Genomic DNA, 17939 nt, shown 5'->3' on the forward strand with positions numbered 1-17939 from the left:
GCTGGGGTTGGAGAGTTCCTTTACAATGCGGAAGAGCTCTTTGCTGTCGTGTGCATTGTTATCCAGGTGGTCTTTGAAGGAGGATCTCTTGGCTGATCTGATGAGGTGGTGGTGTCTGCGGGTGGCGTCCTTGAGGGCTGCGTGGTTGTCCGGTGTGCGTTCGTGGAGCCATTTCTTCTCCAGTTTCCGGCGTGCGCGCTTGGAGGCCAGGAGCTCGCCGGTGAACCAGGTGGCTCTCTTGATGGCGTGGTTGTTGGAGGGTTTCTTCAGTGGGGCGAGGGTGTTGACACAGTTGTTGATCCACTGTCTGAGGTTGCGGGCTGCGACGTCTGGGTTGGTGGGGTCAGTGGGTGGGTTCTTGGAGAGGGTGGTGATCAGCTGATCTTCGGTGACTTTGCTCCAGCAGTGGCGAGACAGCTGTTGGGTGCGATGGTGCGTGGTTGGTTTTTTGAAGGTGAAGTGAATGCAGCGGTGGTCGGTCCAGTGGGGTTTGGTTGTGTGGTCGAAGGTGACGTGGTGCTTGTGGAGAAGATGGCTTCCAGCGTGTGGCCGGCGGCGTGGGTTGGCACGGTGACGAGTTGTCTGAGGCCGAGGTTGGCGATCAGCGTGGAGGAGTTGGCGTCGTTGTTGTTCTCGAGGTGGAAGTTCAGGTCCCCGAGGAGGATGTAGTCCGTGGAGGCGAGTGCGTGGGTGATGGCGAGGTCGGCGATGGAGTCGCTGAAGCGGTCCCCGGGATCCGGGGGGTCTGTAGATGAGAGTTCCTCTGAGGGTGGTGTTGGGGTCGGTGTGGATCGGGAAGTGCAGGTGTTCGGCGGTGTTGAGGGAGTCGTCTGCATGGGTGGTGACCTTGAGGGTCGACTTTTGGACGATGGCTATTCCTCCTCCGATGCCGTTGGCGCGGTCCCTGCGGGTGATCTTGTATCCGTCTGGGATGACTACGGCGATGTCTGGTGCAGAGGAGTCGTTCCACCACGTCTCGGTCAGGAAGGCTACATCCGGGCCTGTGGTGTTGAGCAGGTCCCAGAGCTCGATGGGGTGTTTGCGTGTGGAGCGGATGTTGAGCAGTATGCAGCGGAGGTGGTTGGGTCTGGTTCTTGGTGGTTTGATGGTTCTGTCGCAGGTGAATCTGCAGCTGCAGCAGGAAAAGGGTCCGTGGGTGTGTTTCGGGGCGGCCTGGTTGCAGCGTTGGTCTCGGCCGGTGCTGAGAGCGTGGAGGGAGTCGGCGTCGTAGCTGAGTTTGGGTCGGGTGCTGTGGGGGCGCGGGGGCCAGGGGTTCTGGCGCTGGGCGCGGTCCAGGTGTGGACGGGCGCAGACGGGCATGCCTTAGGTGCGCCAGCGGCGCCCCCGCTGATCACGGCCGCGTAGCGGCTTCCATATGAGGGGATGTGGGAGGGAGGAGCAGCTGGGAGGCGGGAGCGGGGCGGCGAATGGGATTGCAGGTGGGCGGGGCCGCAGGGTCGCAGCGGCGGGAAAAACGGGCGGGGGCTGCGGGAGAACTGGGCACAGGAAGGAAAAACAAGTTTAGGCAAGAAAACAAGTACAGGCACAGAGGAATAAAAACAAGTCTGGGCAAGAGAGCAAGTTAGGCACAGGGGAATAAAAACAAGTCTGGGCACAAAAGCAAGTACAGGCACAGGGGAATAAAAACAAGTCTGGGCAAGAAAGCAAGTACAGGCACAGGGGAATAAAAACAAGTCTGGGCAAGAAACCAAGTACAGGCACAGGGGAATAAAAACAAGTCTGGGCAAGAAAGCAAGTTAGGCACAGGGGAATAAAAACAAGTCTGGGCACAAAAGCAAGTACAGGCACAGGGGAATAAAAACAAGTCTGGGCAAGAAAGCAAGTACAGGCCCAGGTGAATAAAAACAAGTCTGGGCAAGAAACCAAGTACAGGCACAGGGGAATAAAAACAAGTCTGGGCAAGAAAGCAAGTACAGGCACTGGGGAATAAAAACAAGATTAGGCAAAAACAATGCAGGCAGAGCCGTGCAGCAGCGTGGGGAGTGGCTTGCCTGCGAGCAGTGTCATAGGTCGCATGATTGTGCTTCACAAATACAGAATGCAAACATGTACAAACTAACTCTCTCACTTACTAACTAACTGACTCTCTCACTCTCTCTCTCACTAACTAACTCTCTCTATCACTAACTTACTCATTTACTCTTTCACTAACTAACTGACTAACTCTCTCACTAACTCTATACCTAACTGACTCTCTCACTCTCTCTCTCACTTAATAACTAACTAAATCTCTCACTCACTAACTGACTAACTAACTAACTCTCTCACAAACTGTTAAACAGGTACTATTTCACAACCTTTACCCTCTTGATATTTATGCCCCCCCATAACAAAAAAAAACATAGCAAGCAACCATTCGGACAGGCATATAAAAGTTGCACGCATTAAAAGGCCTAAAAAAAACCCCAACAGATTATTTATTGTGAATACTTTTTTAATATGGACGTTTAGTTGTTCATAATGCTTTCTTGATCATATATATGGTAATATACATGGTAACAAAAATGCTTCTAACACTTCTTTATTGTAACTTTTCAGCATGCTGCACACTTCTATACAGCACAGAATAAACACATACGCAAAGGCAATATCTCTACCTAAACACTTATAAGGTCCCAAAAGCGAGACCTATTGGCTATGCCAATGCTTGTTGTATAATGCAAGTGACAATATGTTTGTATCTAATGCATCTGCTTTTCATGTCGAGCCTGGGCAGCGCATACAAATATAAATTGCACAGCACAACCACTAGTGTGTCTATTATCTGACTCAGTAGTCAGTACGGTTTTAATAAACCCAAGTGCAAATACAGTAAAGGTAAAAGTTGATAGAAAAACAAATGTCAGTGGCAATTTAGTAGACGAATAGAAGATCCATTGGCGTCTTGATGTAGATGACTCGAAGTGCAAGTTGGAAGAGCAGACAGCCGACATGTGTTTCGTCATGTTAATACGACTTTTTCAAGGCTCGCAATTGTTTCTACAACAGTGGCTCGAAATATTCTTTTGAGAGACCCCGTGGAGTTTTCTAGGGATCTTGAGTGAACTAGGCTTAATCAAACAATGCCAACAATCCTCTTTAGATATGATGCATCCAGGGTAAAAATATTCAGGATAGGCAAAGGCCCGTATTCTGGTGCGCTAAAGGTAGGAGTTCAATAGTAGTCAGAAAATAGTGTCTTGAGCACTAGGAATAGTGTTATCAAATGCGAAGACATCCGCTGAAGTCCAGGGCAAACACTTTAATCCTACTCCGCGCATCGCGTCTTCCAGAAGTGGCGGCGCATACACAGCTCTGCGAGGCATGCTGGGTCCAGGTATAGACTTGAATCTCTGCCCATCTTTTCAAAGGGCTCCTGCTACTGTCCTTTCTAATTTGTTGTTTCTGATTTGTTAATATGCTTTTTAGTCCTGCCTTAGTAACGCCTTGTCTGCATTTGTAACCTCCCATGAGGACTGGACTTTTTACTTGTGCTGTTACACAGTCTGTTCCAGCTACAGTCTGTGAGCACTATTTTCTTTACTGTCTTTAACCTGGCTGCTGTTGCACGACAGGCTCTCCCTAACCCACTGAGCTTTATCTTTCAAAAATGCTCACTGCACAGAGCTGCACTTTTGTATGCGCTATGCTGCTTAACAAATGCTTTTTATTTTTAAAAATGCCCCATACTGGGCTTTTACTTTAATGGCGGCCGTCCCTCTCCGTAGACGAGCCGCGTCCTTAAGAAAGGGGCGTGGGCGACATTAAAGTGAAAGCACGATATGGGGCCCTTTTACAAAAAAAAAAATGTGTTTGTCAAGATAATTGGCGGCTGTGCACCTGTCTTTACAGGAGCCGCATCTAAAGAAAGGGGTGAAGCTGCCATTAAAGTAAAGGCACAGCATGGAGCCACTGAGCCTTGCCTAGGCCTGGTCGCCCCCACGCTCCTCATGCTACCGCTCCTGTGAGTTACCAGATTCGCTGCAGGCGACCCAGCCGCCGCTGAGCCGCCCGGCCTCCCACACCCGACTTTCCCGCCGCTGCCTCCCTGCGGCACCGCCCCCCGCCAGCCGATTGGACCCCCCGCTCCCGCCACCCAGCGGACCCTCCCTCCCGGCTCGCTTCTTAAAGGGACCACTGCCTCGACCTCGGGAGCGACCACTGAGCCTTGCCTAGGCCTGGTCGCCCCTACGCTCCTCCTGCTACCGCTCCTGCGAGTTACCAGATTCGCTGCAGGGGACCCAGCCGCCGCTGAGCCGCCCGGCCGCCCGCACCCGACTTTCCCGCTGCTGCCTCCCTGCGGCCCCGCCCCCCGCCAGCCGATTGGACCCCCCGCTCCCGCCACCCAGCGGACCCTCCCTCCCGGCTCCCTTCTTATGACGCCCCCACGCACGTGCAGCGTTCACGCGCAGCGGGCGCGCCGATTGTGCGCCGAAGGCGCGCCAAAGGCAAGCCCGTCTGCGCCCGTCCGTGCCTGGACCGCGCCCAGCGCCAGAACCCCTGGCCCCAGCAGAGGCCATCCTACCCGCCGGAAGTACGACGCCGCCACCCTCAACGCACTCAACACCGGCCGGACCCCCGGATGCTACCGAGCCACCCCGCGACGCACCCACGGACCCTTCCGCTGCCGATCCTGCACTTTTCCAGCATCCGGTCGTGCACCGCACCCGCCAAGCCGAGCACCAGCAGCAACCACCTGAAGTGCATCCTGCTCAACACCCGCTCTGTCCACAGACACGCCGTGGAACTCTGGAACCTGCTCGACACCACATCTCCAGACGTCGCCTTCCTCACGGAAACATGGATGAACGCCTCCTCAGCGCCCGACATCGCCATTGCCATCCCGGACGGATACAAGATCACCCGGAGGGATCACGTCAACCAGACAGGAGGAGGCATCGCCATCGTCCACAAGAACACCATCCGCATCACGACCAACTCCGACGACACCCTCACAGCCGCCGAACATCTCCACTTCCAGATACACACCGACCCCAAGACCACACTCAGAGGCACCCTCATCTACAGACTCCCAGGACCTCGCACACAATTCAGCGAAGACATTGCAGACTTCATCAGCCCGCACGCCCTCTCCTCCGCTGACTACATCCTCCTAGGGGACCTCAACTTCCACCTAGAGAACAACAAGGACAGCAACACAACCACCCTGCTGGACAACCTCGCCAACCTCGGACTCAAGCAACTGGTAAACACCCCCACCCACTACGCCGGACACACGCTCGACCCCATCTTCTCCTCCAGCAAGGACGTCTCCTTCAGCAACTCCACCGGACTCCACTGGACAGACCACAGCTACGTCCACTTCAGCTTCAGAAGGACCACGACCCACCACAACCCGCAACAGGTTCCCCGTAGGAGCTGGAACAAGATCACCACCGACCAGCTCTCCACATCCCTGACCCTGAATCCTCCCACCAGCTCAACGGACCCCAACCAGGCAGCCAGCAACCTCACACAGTGGATCACCAACTGCGCTGACGACCTCGCACCCCTGAAAAACCATCCCAGCAGATCTGGCAGCAAGAAGGCTTCCTGGTTCAACGCCGATCTCATGAACTCCAAGAAGAACTGCCGCACCCTATGAGAAAGCCTGGCGCAAAGACCCGACTACAGACAACATGACTGCCCTCAAGCACACCACCCGCAAACACCACCAGCTGATCCATGCCACCAAGAAGACAACATTCAAGGAACGACTAGACAACAACGCACACAACAGCAAAGAACTCTTCAGCATCGTCAAGGAGCTCTCGAACCCTAGCGCCGGAACCAACGACATCACCCCCTCGCAAGAACTCTGCGACTCACTCGCCTCGTTCTTCCACAGCAAGATCGCCAACATACACAACAGCTTTGGCACACAGCCCACGCACCCAACCACCGAACTGACGCCCCCCACCACCACCCTCCGCGCCTGGAGCCCAGTCAGCACCGAAGACACCATCCACACAATGAGCATCATCCACGCCGGATCACCAACCGACCCATGCCCCCACCACGTCTTCAACAAGGCCGCCTCCGTCATCGCACCCCAACTCCTAGACGTCATCAACTGCTCCTTCAACACCGCCACCTTCCCGGAGAGCTGGAAGCATGCCGAACTCAGCGCCCTCCTGAAGAAACCCTCAGCAGACCCCACCGACCTCAAGAACTACCGCCCCATCTTGCTCCTCCCGTTTCCTGCTAAAGTCATCGAGAAGACCGTCAACCGACAGCTTGCCGCCTTCCTCGAGACGAACGGATCCCTCGACCCCTCGCAGTCCGGCTTCCGAGCCAACCACAGCACCGAGACCGCTCTCATCGCAGCCACTGACGACGTCCGAGCCCTGCTCGACAACGGGGAAACAGCGGCCCTCATCCTCCTGGACGTCTCCACAGCGTTCAACACTGTCTGCCACCGCACCCTAGTACACCGCCTCAGCAACATCGGAATCCAAGAGAAGGCACTGGAGTGGATCATCTCGTTCCTCGCCGGAAGAACCCAGAGAGTCCGCCTGCCCCCGTTCAGATCCGAGGCCACCGAAGTCATCTGCGGCGTGCCACAAGGATCATCACTCAGCCCCACCCTCTTCAACATCTACATGAGCCCCCTCGCGGCCATCGCACGCCAACACAACCTCAACATCATCTCCTACGCCGATGACACTCAGCTGATCTTCTCCCTCACCAACGACCCAGCCACCGCCAGAACCAACCTACACGAAGGGATGAAAGAAGTAGCCGAGTGGATGAAGAACAGCCGTTTAAAACTCAACTCAGACAAGACGGAAGTCCTCATCCTGGGACCATCTTCCTCCGCCTGGGATGATTCCTGGTGGCCCCCTGCCCTGGGCAGTGCACCCAAACCAACGGACCACGCACGCAACCTGGGCTTCATCCTGGACTCCTCCCTCTCAATGACCAGACAAGTCAACGCCGTCTCGTCCTCGTGCTTCAACATCCTACGCATGCTAAGGAAGATCTTCCGATGGATCCCCACCGAAACCAGGAAGACGGTCACACAGGCACTCGTCACCAGCCGACTGGACTACGGAAACACCCTCTACACCGGAACCGCAGCCAAACTACAGAAGAGACTCCAACGCATCCAGAACGCATCCGCACGACTCATCCTGGACATCCCCCGTCACAGCCACATCTCCGGACACCTGAGAGACCTGCACTGGCTCCCCGTCAACAAGAGAATCACGTTCCGACTTCTCACCCACGCACACAAGGCCCTCCACGACCTGGGCCCCAGGTACCTTAACAACCGCTTGACCTTCTACACTCCCACCCACCAGCTTCGTTCGACCAGCCACGCCCTCGCCGCCGTTCCACGCATCCGAAGAGCCACCATGGGAGGAAGATCCTTCTCCTACCTGGCAGCCAAGACATGGAACTCCCTCCCCATCCACCTCCGTCAGACCCAAGACCACCTCTCCTTCAGGAAGCAACTCAAGACCTGGCTGTTCGAGCAGTAGCAGACCCTTCCTCCACCAAGCGCCTTGAGACCCTCCGGGTGAGTAGCGCGCTATATAAATTTCTTGATTGATTGATTGATTGATTGATTTTACAAAAATAAACATTTGTTTGACAATTTAAACAGATGTTATTTTTTTGTAAAAGCGCCACATACTGCGCTTTCATTTTAATGGCGGGCTGCGACCGCACACCTTTCTTTAGACGCGGGTCAGCTAAAGAAAGTGGCGTGGCCACTATTGAAGTGAAAGCGCGGCATAGGGCCCTTCTACAAACAAGCATTTGGAATCAGGCGCGCAAAACCCATTGGAATCAAAGGGCTTCAGCCCCCCCACCCCCCCCGTCGTGTGTGGCAGCCCGGGCTCAGACAGCTCCCGGCACACACACAGCCGCACCCGAGCACTTCACAGGTCTTTAAAAGACCATGTGCATGTTAAAGAGGCTTTGTTGATGTTTCACCCCTTCTAAGATCCCCTGCAGCGCCACTCTACCTACTGCTTAAAGTTTCAGCCCCCCCCGAAATTTTTTCTTAGCCCCCCCACCCGAAATGTGGCTCTAGTTGCGCTCTGTTTAGAATGCAATAGGTCTCGCATTTGCTCGAGTTTAAGCAATTGGCATTGTACATGACAATGGCTTTTATTTATGTTGTAAAACCACAACATAAATAAAAGGCATTGTCATTTACAATGCCAATAGATCAAACTCGTATAAATGCGAGCCCTATTGCATTACAAATGCTTGTATTTAACTGCATTTCTATTTGCATATGTCCATAGACCTTGAGTAAAGAACTCATTTATTTCACTCAACTATTGTTTATTGTTTAATATCATGGTCCACACACGTCTAAAACGACGGTCTTCTTAGAAAGGGGCTGGAGGTCAGTGTCCTTCCATTTCAGAGTTTTGCATCAGTTTCAAATTCTTTTTACAGCTTCTCAGTGCACAAAAGGGTGGAATGGGAAAGGTGGCGCATAGGAGTTGAAGGAATGCCCCTGGAAACGACTGCGCAATAGTAACAACATCCCGCCTCCTGTCCTGACATGCGATTCACTCCCGGGAAGGATGAAGCTCCCTCCCAGCCGGATCCTGTCTGCTTGCTCCCAGTTTGCACAAGATGCATCTGTCTGTCCTTGGACCGTGGCTGCTGGGGGTTCGTCAATGATTGACAGGCCGCTCGTCCTATCAGCTTTGGGGTCGTAGGCGGGTGTGGTACGGAAGCGTGCACGTGATTGGTCCGATCTATCCTTCCTTCTTCATTGCACACTGCAGAACTTGTGAATAGAGTAGAGTGAACGCCTGGGGCCGTGTTCTCTTCGGAGGTAAGGGGGTCCCCGGTCCCACCAGGGGGGTGCGGACGAGGCGCTGTGTTGTATGGAGGGCGCAGAACCGGGATCGGGGTATTCGCATGTAACTTTGAGAGCCCCGGGTTAGGCTGTATGTAACACGCTATTGAGACGTGTCGAGCAGAGTTGGTATTGTTCCAAGAGAAGGTAGCGCCCGAGAAAATGCAAAACGCAGCACTGAGGTGTCAGAGGGGAAGCCGTGTGGTCGACAGACTATGGCATCTCTAGTTCTGGCCTTTCTGGACCTTGCACCCCCGTTTGTTCTGACTTCAGGACTACAACTACCAGAATGCACAGGGAAAAACACCTGACCTGCTGCAGCTGTTCACTCATGGCGCCGGGAAACTGGAGCGCCCTGTGTATAGCGTCCGAAAAATGATTAGTTATCCATTGATTGAACACGTTGGTAGACAACTCACGCCGACTTTTATCACACAGGTTTTATCACATGGATGTGCAACCCTGCCCGGGTGTCCCAGCGGCTGTCATGGCGGGATCCTTGGTTTTATTATTTTTATTTTTAGAGTTTTATATAGCGCTGGCTAGACCCAGAGGTATCGGAGCTCTTTACATGATCACGATAGTATGAGGCAAACATGGTATCAAAGCATAAAAATAGAGAAAAACAGTGTGAAATATCAAAGTAAAAAACAACATATTAACAAATCATGAAGGAGTAGAACAGGAGCTGGAGCAGTACATTAACAAGTAATTAAGGTAAAGTGGAGTACAGAAATGGGGACGTAGGAGCTGGAGCAGTACATTCGTATCGTATCGTATCGTAAGGGATGCTTATAAAGCGCACTGACACCATGGGTTTCCTGGCGCTGGTTGGAAGTAGAGGAGGCAGAGAAATTAACCAGATTGGGGAAAAAGCCAAGTTTTTAAAGATTTACGAAAAAGTGTCAAAGAGTTAGAAATTTTAAGGGAGAGGGGGAAAGAGTTCCAAAGCTTGGGGGCCAGGTATGCAAATCTCCGGCCCCCGGATCTGCAGAGCTTATAAGAGGGAACAGTCAGGAAGTGAAGATGGGAAGATCTCAAATTGCGGGACGGGCAGTAGGGTCGGATGAGAGATTTTACAAAGGTGGGACAGAGACCAGCCAAAGATTTGAAAGTGAGGCAGCCGATCTTGAAGGCTGCCCTAGAAGCAACAGGGAGCCAGTGGAGTTTGACGAGAAGGGGCTTGGCAGATTGCCACTTGGGGATCCCTAAGGCCAGTCTCGCCGCCTGATTTTGGACCACCTGTAGTCTGCCCACCGATGTTTTAGGCAGACCATGGTAGATCGAGTTGGAAAAATCCAGGCGGGAGAGGACGAGGGCCATGATGACCTGCAGGAGGGCATCGGGTGTCAAAAGATATGCCACTTTCCTGATCCTGCGCAGTTGGTAGATGCAGGACGAGACCACGGTCGCCACCTGCGGCCCTAGGGATAGGGCGGAGTCAATAGTGACCCCCAAGCTCTTCACCGAAGCCACAGGGGTGGGAGAAGGGCCCAATTCCACCGGCCAGAATTGGGGCCCCCAGAAAGTGGAGCTCCTACCAGGAAGGAGGAGCTCCGTCTTACCGGGGTTCAACTTTAGCTGGTTATGGCCCATCCACTGGAGAATATGGGACATAGCTGACTGAAAGTTGGGAATAGCAGAGGGGGAATTAAGAGGGAAGATAAGCTGCAGGTCGTCCGCGTAATTAAACACGGTGACGTCCCACAGCCTTAGAGAGAGAAGAAGGGGGCGAAGATAAAGATTGAAAAGAAGAGGAGACAGAGAAGAACCCTGGGGGACCCCACAGAGCAAATGCTCTCTAGGAGCCCTGAAAGCACCCAGGCTTAGGGTCTGAGACCTGCCCGTCAGGAAGGATCTGACCCAGGCCAGAGCCAGGCCCTGGATGCCAGCCTGCTCGACACGGCGGAGAAGGATGTTGTGATCCACCGTGTCGAAAGCGGCTGACAGATCTAACAATACCAGGGCCTGGGGGGTGCCCCTGTCAACACCGTCCCTCAGGGCATCCAGCACGGCCAAGATCACTGTCTCCGTAGAGTGGCCGGGTCTGAAGCCAGCTTGGTTGACCTCGAGGAAGTTGGAGCTCTCGATAAACTGTGAGAGACAGGTGGTGACGTGGGCTTCCAGGATTTTTGAAAAGAAAGGTAGAAGGGAGATGGGGCGGTAGTTTGCCGGAGCGGCGGGGTCAGCCCCCGGCTTCTTCAAAAGAGGCACCAACACGGCCTCCTTGAAGGAGCCCGGCACCGTCCCGGAAGAAAGGGAAGAATTTAGCAGGGGGAGGATACAGTCAGGTAGAGTATGACAGATGTCCCTCAGAATAGAAGGAGGGCAGCAGTCATCCGGGGATCCCGACTTGATGCGGGTGGCAAGAGTGGCCAAAGAGGTGGGGTCTAGGAGAGGGAATTGTGTAAAAGAAAAAGTGTTGTGGGGGGGGGGAACAGATCCAGCGCCAGGAGCCATAACAGGGATGGTGTCCTTAATCAGTGCGATTTTTTCAACGAAAAAAGTGCTGAGGGCATTACATGCTTCCTGTGTAGGGGCCTGAGTGGGAAGCGTCCTGGGGTCGGAGGTGAATTCATTAAGGATTTTAAAGATTTCCTTAGACTGGCCAGGAGCAGATGAAATTTTACCAGAGGCATAGGTTTTTTTGGCAGCCAGAATAGCAAGTTTATACCCATTGCGGGCAGCCACGTAGGCGTCTCTGCTCACAGGGCTGTAGTCTCTCCTCCACTTGCGCTCAAGCTGGCGAAGTTCCAGATGGAGGGCTTTTAGGTGGGGGGTAAACCATTTGTGGGAGTTACTGTGCCGGGATTGGGGGAACTCAGTGAGGGGAGCAAAGATGTCACTGGCTGTAGTAAGCCAGTCTGCCACGAGGCCGTGGAGCTCGTCGATACCAGTGTCATTAGGTGGCAGAGGATAGGTTTGGGACAGGTGAACCAGTAGTTTGGAGGGATCGACAGCCTTCCACTTGCGGGCCCTGCCATTCTCCCGTGGGGGGACCTTAATCTGGCCGACCGCTGAAAAGGTGGTATCGATCAGGCAATGGTCCGACCACACACAAGGTGTTATTAGTGGGCAAGAGGACGTGACTCCGTGGGTCCAAACATGGTCGAGGATGTGGCCACCCTTGTGGGTGGCAGACCTGACTAGTTGGTTGAAGTTCAGGTTTGAGAGACCCTCGAACAGTTCGGAAGCATGTGGGCCGGCGTCCACGTGTTGAAACCAGTAATTAAAGTCCCCAATGATGATGATACGGGACGAGCAGGTAGCAATACTGGTTAGCTGATCGATGAAGGATGAGGGAAAGGACGGCATGGAATGGGGAGGACGGTATAGTAGCACGACAGTAACTGCGCCTACCTCGGTCCCCAGGCTAAGAACCAGGGTGTCTACATCCGGTAGAGTCATGGCCGCAGAGGCAATAATCTTAAGATCCTTGCGTATTACCGCTGCCACCCCTCCCCCGGTGCGGCCCCCTGATCGGTTGTTGTTGATTAAAAAGTAATCAGGGGGTAACGCAGCCAGGATGTCTGGGAGAGAGTCGTCTGTAAGCCAAGTCTCGGATAACAATAAGACGTCGGGGCTTTCAGACATAAGAAGATGCAGGATGTCGGTTTGGTGCTTGACCATCGAGCGGGTGTTCAGGTATAGGACCCGGATGGACGACTCGGGGGGAGCCGGGGCGGTAAATGATGGTTTTGGAGCAAGCTTAGGGGTTGCAGTGCCTGCAATGCCAAGTGAGGTAATGCGGGCCCAGGTGTCGGAGGAGAGAGGGCAGGCCGAGGCGTGTACATTAACAAGTAATTAAGGTAAAGTGGAGTACAGGAATAGGGACGTATATTGCTGAAACAAATATGGTATGGTGAAAAGAGATCAGGAGGCGGGCACATGTTAGGATCCCAGTAGTAATTAAGGAGGTGGGTTTTGAGGTCTTTTTTGAAGCTGGCACAGGAGGGGTTACACTGCAGGTTTTTTGGGAGGGTATTCCAGATAGTAGGGGCATTGCCAGAGGAGGAGCGAGATTGTGCGGTTTTCTTTTTATGCAGAGGTGGGATTAGGAGGAGGGTGTTAGTGCTTCTCAGAGGACGAGTGGTACCAGCGATGAGGAGTTTCTTGAGAGGTATTGCGGAGTGTTTTGGTGGAGGGCTTTATGAGTAATGCAGGCAGTTTTGTAAGCTGATTTCCCTTCAATGGGGAGCCATTTGAGAGCTGGGGAGATATGATCGAAGCGTTTGCAGTCAGTGCTGAGTCTGGCTGCAAGGTTGATCATAGCTTTAATTGAAGCCAGGTGGACCTTGGGGATTCCGTTGAAGATGGCTTTGCCATAGTCAATACGTGAAAGAACGAGTGATTGAACTGCAAGTTTAAAATCATCGGTGGGTATGAATGGTTTCATTTTCTTGAGGTGACGGAGAGTGAAGAGGGCTTCTTTGGCAGAGTTTTTTATGTGAACGTTAAGGGTGAGGGTGTTGTCGATAGTAATGCCAAGAGATTTGACGGAGTTTGACAGTCCATGACTGAACAGGGAGAGTGTTCTTTTTAGGGGAGAAAAGAATGCTTTCAGTTTTCTTAGGGTTTCGTTTAAAAAAAAAAAAAAAAAACTTTCTTTTAAAGGTTTTGTGCTGTGGAGCATACAATAGAGATTCATCATATTTATGCGATTCAGTACATCATTAACACCTCATGCAAATACCACACGCAAAGATACAATACATGAGACAATGATACATTGGAGCAGGGGTAGTTTCACCCAACCAGTAACATTGGCAGGATAGTTCATCATGCTAGGGGGCATTGCAGTTCTCTAGAGTGACTGCTACCTATGGAGCATCACTCATCGGTGCGATAATTCACACTACTGTATGCAGTTTTATCATGCAGAACAGCTTGACATAACTATGAGGCAGTCCAGAAAAAAAGATAACCATCTATTCCACCATTATACAGTTCATCTGGTGCACCATTATCAATATAAACATAGAACATAGCATAAGAATTACCCAGTCAGGTCCGCCGTCTCAGGATCCCCAGCCTCTGCATTCTCCTCAGAGCCCCCTTCGTCCCCTCCCAGCAAGTACTGCAATGGTCCCCACACATCCCTTGGCCTAGAGGACATGGGTAGCAGTTCTGCATATATAGAAGATTGCTCCTGACAATATACAAGATCATGCATCCATTCTTTGAATTTCGGGGCCCTCCCCCGCCCCATCTACAAGCAATTCTACGCTTTGGCATCAGGAGAGCGATATCGAAAAACTTCTTTACCTGTTTTGGAACATGTATTGTGCATCCCAACAACATCACCAAGGCATCCATATCAAACGTCATGCCCACCATGCACTCCAGTGACCCATGAACCTGCGACCAATACTCATTAATAGCTGGGCATTCCCACGCCAGATGTAGGAAGCCCGTCCCAGGTCTCTGACACCTCATACATCTGTCATTATCTGATAAGTGAAAACAAAATTTCTTGGCAGGAGTATAATATATGCGTTGCAAAAATTTATAGTGGATGACCTTAAATCTGCAGCTACCAGATACACTTTCTGTGATATTACAGCAATATGTCCATTACTCATCTGAAATGTCCTGTCCCAAGTCTTCCGACTAATGCGTACGCTCGGAACCAGTAATTCCTGTTCTACCCGCCTGTATCGTCCTGTATAATTTTGACACTAAATGTGTCCCGTCAGACGAGCTAAGGAGAACATGTAATGGGGAAAACGTCTCCGGCTCCATAGGAAACTCTGGGAGCAACAGCCGCAGTCCCTGTCGCAGACTGATGTATAAAAACACTTCTAACGGCGTAGGATGCACACCCTGAAATAGATGCTCTCTAGTCCGAAACTGTCCGCCATAAAACAGGTCACCCCACATGTTGAGCCGCACCCGTTTGCACATGGACCGAAACCCTGCTTCCTGTAATATGACAATGTTCGGGTGATAGGTGAGGGGCAGTCGTGGCAAATACAAGAGCTGTACTCCCAGAACGCGTGCTATTCGCCTCCATGCATCCATTGTGCAGGTGACCGTTGTGAGAGGAGTCTCCACAGCGCTTATTGGTCCATGTATGGCCCCACTTAGTGGGATCGGGCGAGCCACCTAGTCCTCGGCAGCTAGCTGTGGCATGAACGGCATGGGTGCCATCCAATGATATGCATAGTGAGCCTGTGCACTCAGATAATAAGTCTCAAAGTCCGGGACATCAAATCCTCCTTTATCATATGGCTGTGTGACAATCGCCCATCTAAGACGAGGCTGTCTGTCGCCCCTTACCAACCGCAGCAACTCAGCCCGTAGCGTCTTGAAGAAATAAGCACCAGGATAATATGGGACATTTAGGAAGAGATATAAAAATAGGGGAAGCACAACCATCTTCACAAATGATGCTCTACCTGCCAATGATAAAGGCAGTGAGATCCATCTAGTAACCTTAGCCTCCAATTTAGTTATTGCTGTGCCATAATTCAATCGGAGCGTCTCCTCTCGATCTCTTGAGACTTGTATTCCCAGGTATCTAAGGTCGCTATCACACCATTGCAAAGGGAAGTCTAGCGGGAATTTAGTCACTGCAGGTGTAAGGGGGAAGGACTGAGATTTTCCCCAATTTATGTTAAACCCCGAAAGTCGACCAAAAACTAAGAACTCTCTAAGGAGAGGGTTTAGATTATGTTCAGGGTCTCTCACGTAAAGCGTGATGTCGTCAGCATATAGCGACACCAACAGCTGTCTCTGATTGCACCGGAATGCCTTATCATTATGAATTTGCCGCAACCTGGCCGCTAAGGGTTCAATCGCTATTGCAAAAAGCAAGAGTGAGAGCGGGCAACCCTGGCGAGTGCCCATGGTGAGCTCCATAGCCGATGACAGATGACCATTTACCACTATCTTGGCTGTCGGTTTATAGTACAGCAGTTTAAGCCACTCCACAAAAATGGGCGGGAATCCCATTCTCCTCAGTACTTGGAACAAATGGCTCCACTCCACCGAATCGAATGCTTTTGAGGCATCCAGGAAAACAGCCGCAACCGGAAAGTCAGGAGCTACCGTCTGTATCAGTGAGAATAGAGTGCGCAAGTTATGTGTCGTGGCACGCCCTGGGACAAATCCCGACTGATCTGGGAGTACGATCTTATCAATTAGTAATGTGAACCGGTTAGCCAAAACTTTAGCCAGAATTTTGGTGTCGCAGTTGATAAGCGACAAAGGCCTATAGGAGTCGGCCTTCTGGGTAGGTTTGTCAGGTTTCAGTAGTGAGGTAATGAGCACTTCCCTCATCGTGGGAGGCAAGATCCCCGCCTCCAGAGATTTTCAAATATTTCGCGCAACACCGGGGCCATAATATCCACGTAGCATTTGTAGAATTCGGCTGCTATGCCATCTAATCCCGACGCTTTCCCATTTTGTAAGGACATTATCGCATCCCTTATCTCATCAGTCTCTAAAGGGGCGCCTAAAACCTGCCTATGATCATTACTCAGCCAACAAAGTGCCACATCCCCCAGAAAGTCCTCCAAGTCTGCTTCTTCAGATCTTTGTGTAGTGTACAGAGCCTCATAGTGCGCCCTAAACACACCCAGTATGCCTTCCGTATCATGTCGCAGACTGCCCTCCTATGTTTCTATCTCCAAAACAGTAGTGCTGAATCTGGGACACCTAGTAACCTCTGCCAAAGCCCTTCCCGGGCGTTCCCCTTCTCCATACCTACGTGCCACCCAGTGCCGACCTCTAAATCTTGCTTCTCTTGCAGCTTCCTCCTCATATGCAGACAACACTTTTCTAAAGTCACCTTGTAGTGTCCCCTCCTCCCCTTGCACCATACGTTCCTCAATATTCTTCAGACCGCGCTCCAGGTTACTCATTGTACAGCGGATGTCCCGCAATACTCCAAAACTCTTGGAGATACAGTAGCCACGGATGGTGACTTTCAATGCTCTTCACAGAGCCCTTGTTCCTTTCGAAAAAATCTGTAATCTCTTCCCCCAGTTCTGTTCTGAACACTAAATCCAGCAATGTCTTAGGCTGTAGTCTCCATGCAGGCCTCGGTCTCTCAAATGCAGGTAAATTAGGTGTGATCACCACTGGACAATGGTCAGAATACGTGCGTGGAAGGTGCAGAGCCCGCTCCAAGCCCATGACCAATCCCTGAGACAGTAAGCAATAATCCAATCTCGCCCACATTCCATTGTGTGACGTAAAGTGCGTTCCCTCTCTCACATGGGGGTGTAATCGCCTCCATCCATCTTTCAAGTTCTCCTCCGCCATTAAGTCAACCAGCAGTTCTCGGGATCGATTATGATATTGTGCAGTGCCTTCCATCCTGTCAACTGCAGGGACCAGACTAACATTGAAATCGCCACCCCATATTATATGCGTGGAACCTATATTTAATATTTCCCCCCCATATCGTGGTAAAGAATTCCGGGGTGTTTACATTAGGAGCATAACAGTTGGCAAATGTGACTGTATCCTTGCCTAGATTCCCCCATACAATGACGTATCTACCTTGTGGATCGGCAATTGAGCCTACAAATGCAAATGGAACGCCTTGTTTGATCAGAAGGACTGTCCCTCTAGCATACAAGGAGTAAGAGGAAAATATACGAGTCGATGCCCATCTAGCCGCAAAGGTATTTTGGGACTGGGGGTGTAGGTGCATTTCTTGCAGCATCGCTATCTGGATTCTCTGCCTGTCTAAATACGCCAATACCTGTCTACATTTACGTGCATCGTTTAACCCCCGTACATTCCAAGATAAAATGTTTAGGTTAGGTTCCTTACCCTGCCCCATCATGTCCTCCATCCACCCACGCATCTGTCTCACATTATGATGCATCCAATACTGAGTCCACATATGCAGCATCTTTCCACCAGTACCGCCCCTTCCATCTACAATGTCCCACTTATACCTCAACACCAGCATCCATTGGTAACTGAATTTGCCAACCAATATCGCAAACATCCCCAAAAACACAACTCCCCTATCCACCCACCCTCCGCCTCCTCCCCCCGGAAAGCTCTCCTGCCAGCTGAAATGTGACCAACAATTATCCAGTCAGTGCAACAACATTCCTCTCCCCTACCCTCCAAACCTCCCACCACCCACTGA

At 51.8% G+C, this 17939-nt stretch overlaps 1 protein-coding gene across 1 annotated transcript in view; it reads left to right on the top strand.

Moving 5' to 3' along the window:
* The first annotated feature begins 8700 nt into the window (after positions 1-8700).
* LOC144804345 (bile acid-CoA:amino acid N-acyltransferase-like) overlaps positions 8701-17939 on the top strand; it is a 112715-nt gene continuing 103476 nt past the window's right edge. The window contains exon 1 of the mRNA XM_078671911.1: positions 8701-8803. The gene's annotated coding sequence lies outside the window, so the exon portion shown is untranslated. The remainder of the gene's footprint in view (positions 8804-17939) is intronic.

This window comes from Lissotriton helveticus, chromosome 1_2 (genome assembly GCF_964261635.1).
Source record: "Lissotriton helveticus chromosome 1_2, aLisHel1.1, whole genome shotgun sequence".
Lineage (NCBI taxonomy): Eukaryota > Metazoa > Chordata > Amphibia > Caudata > Salamandridae > Lissotriton > Lissotriton helveticus.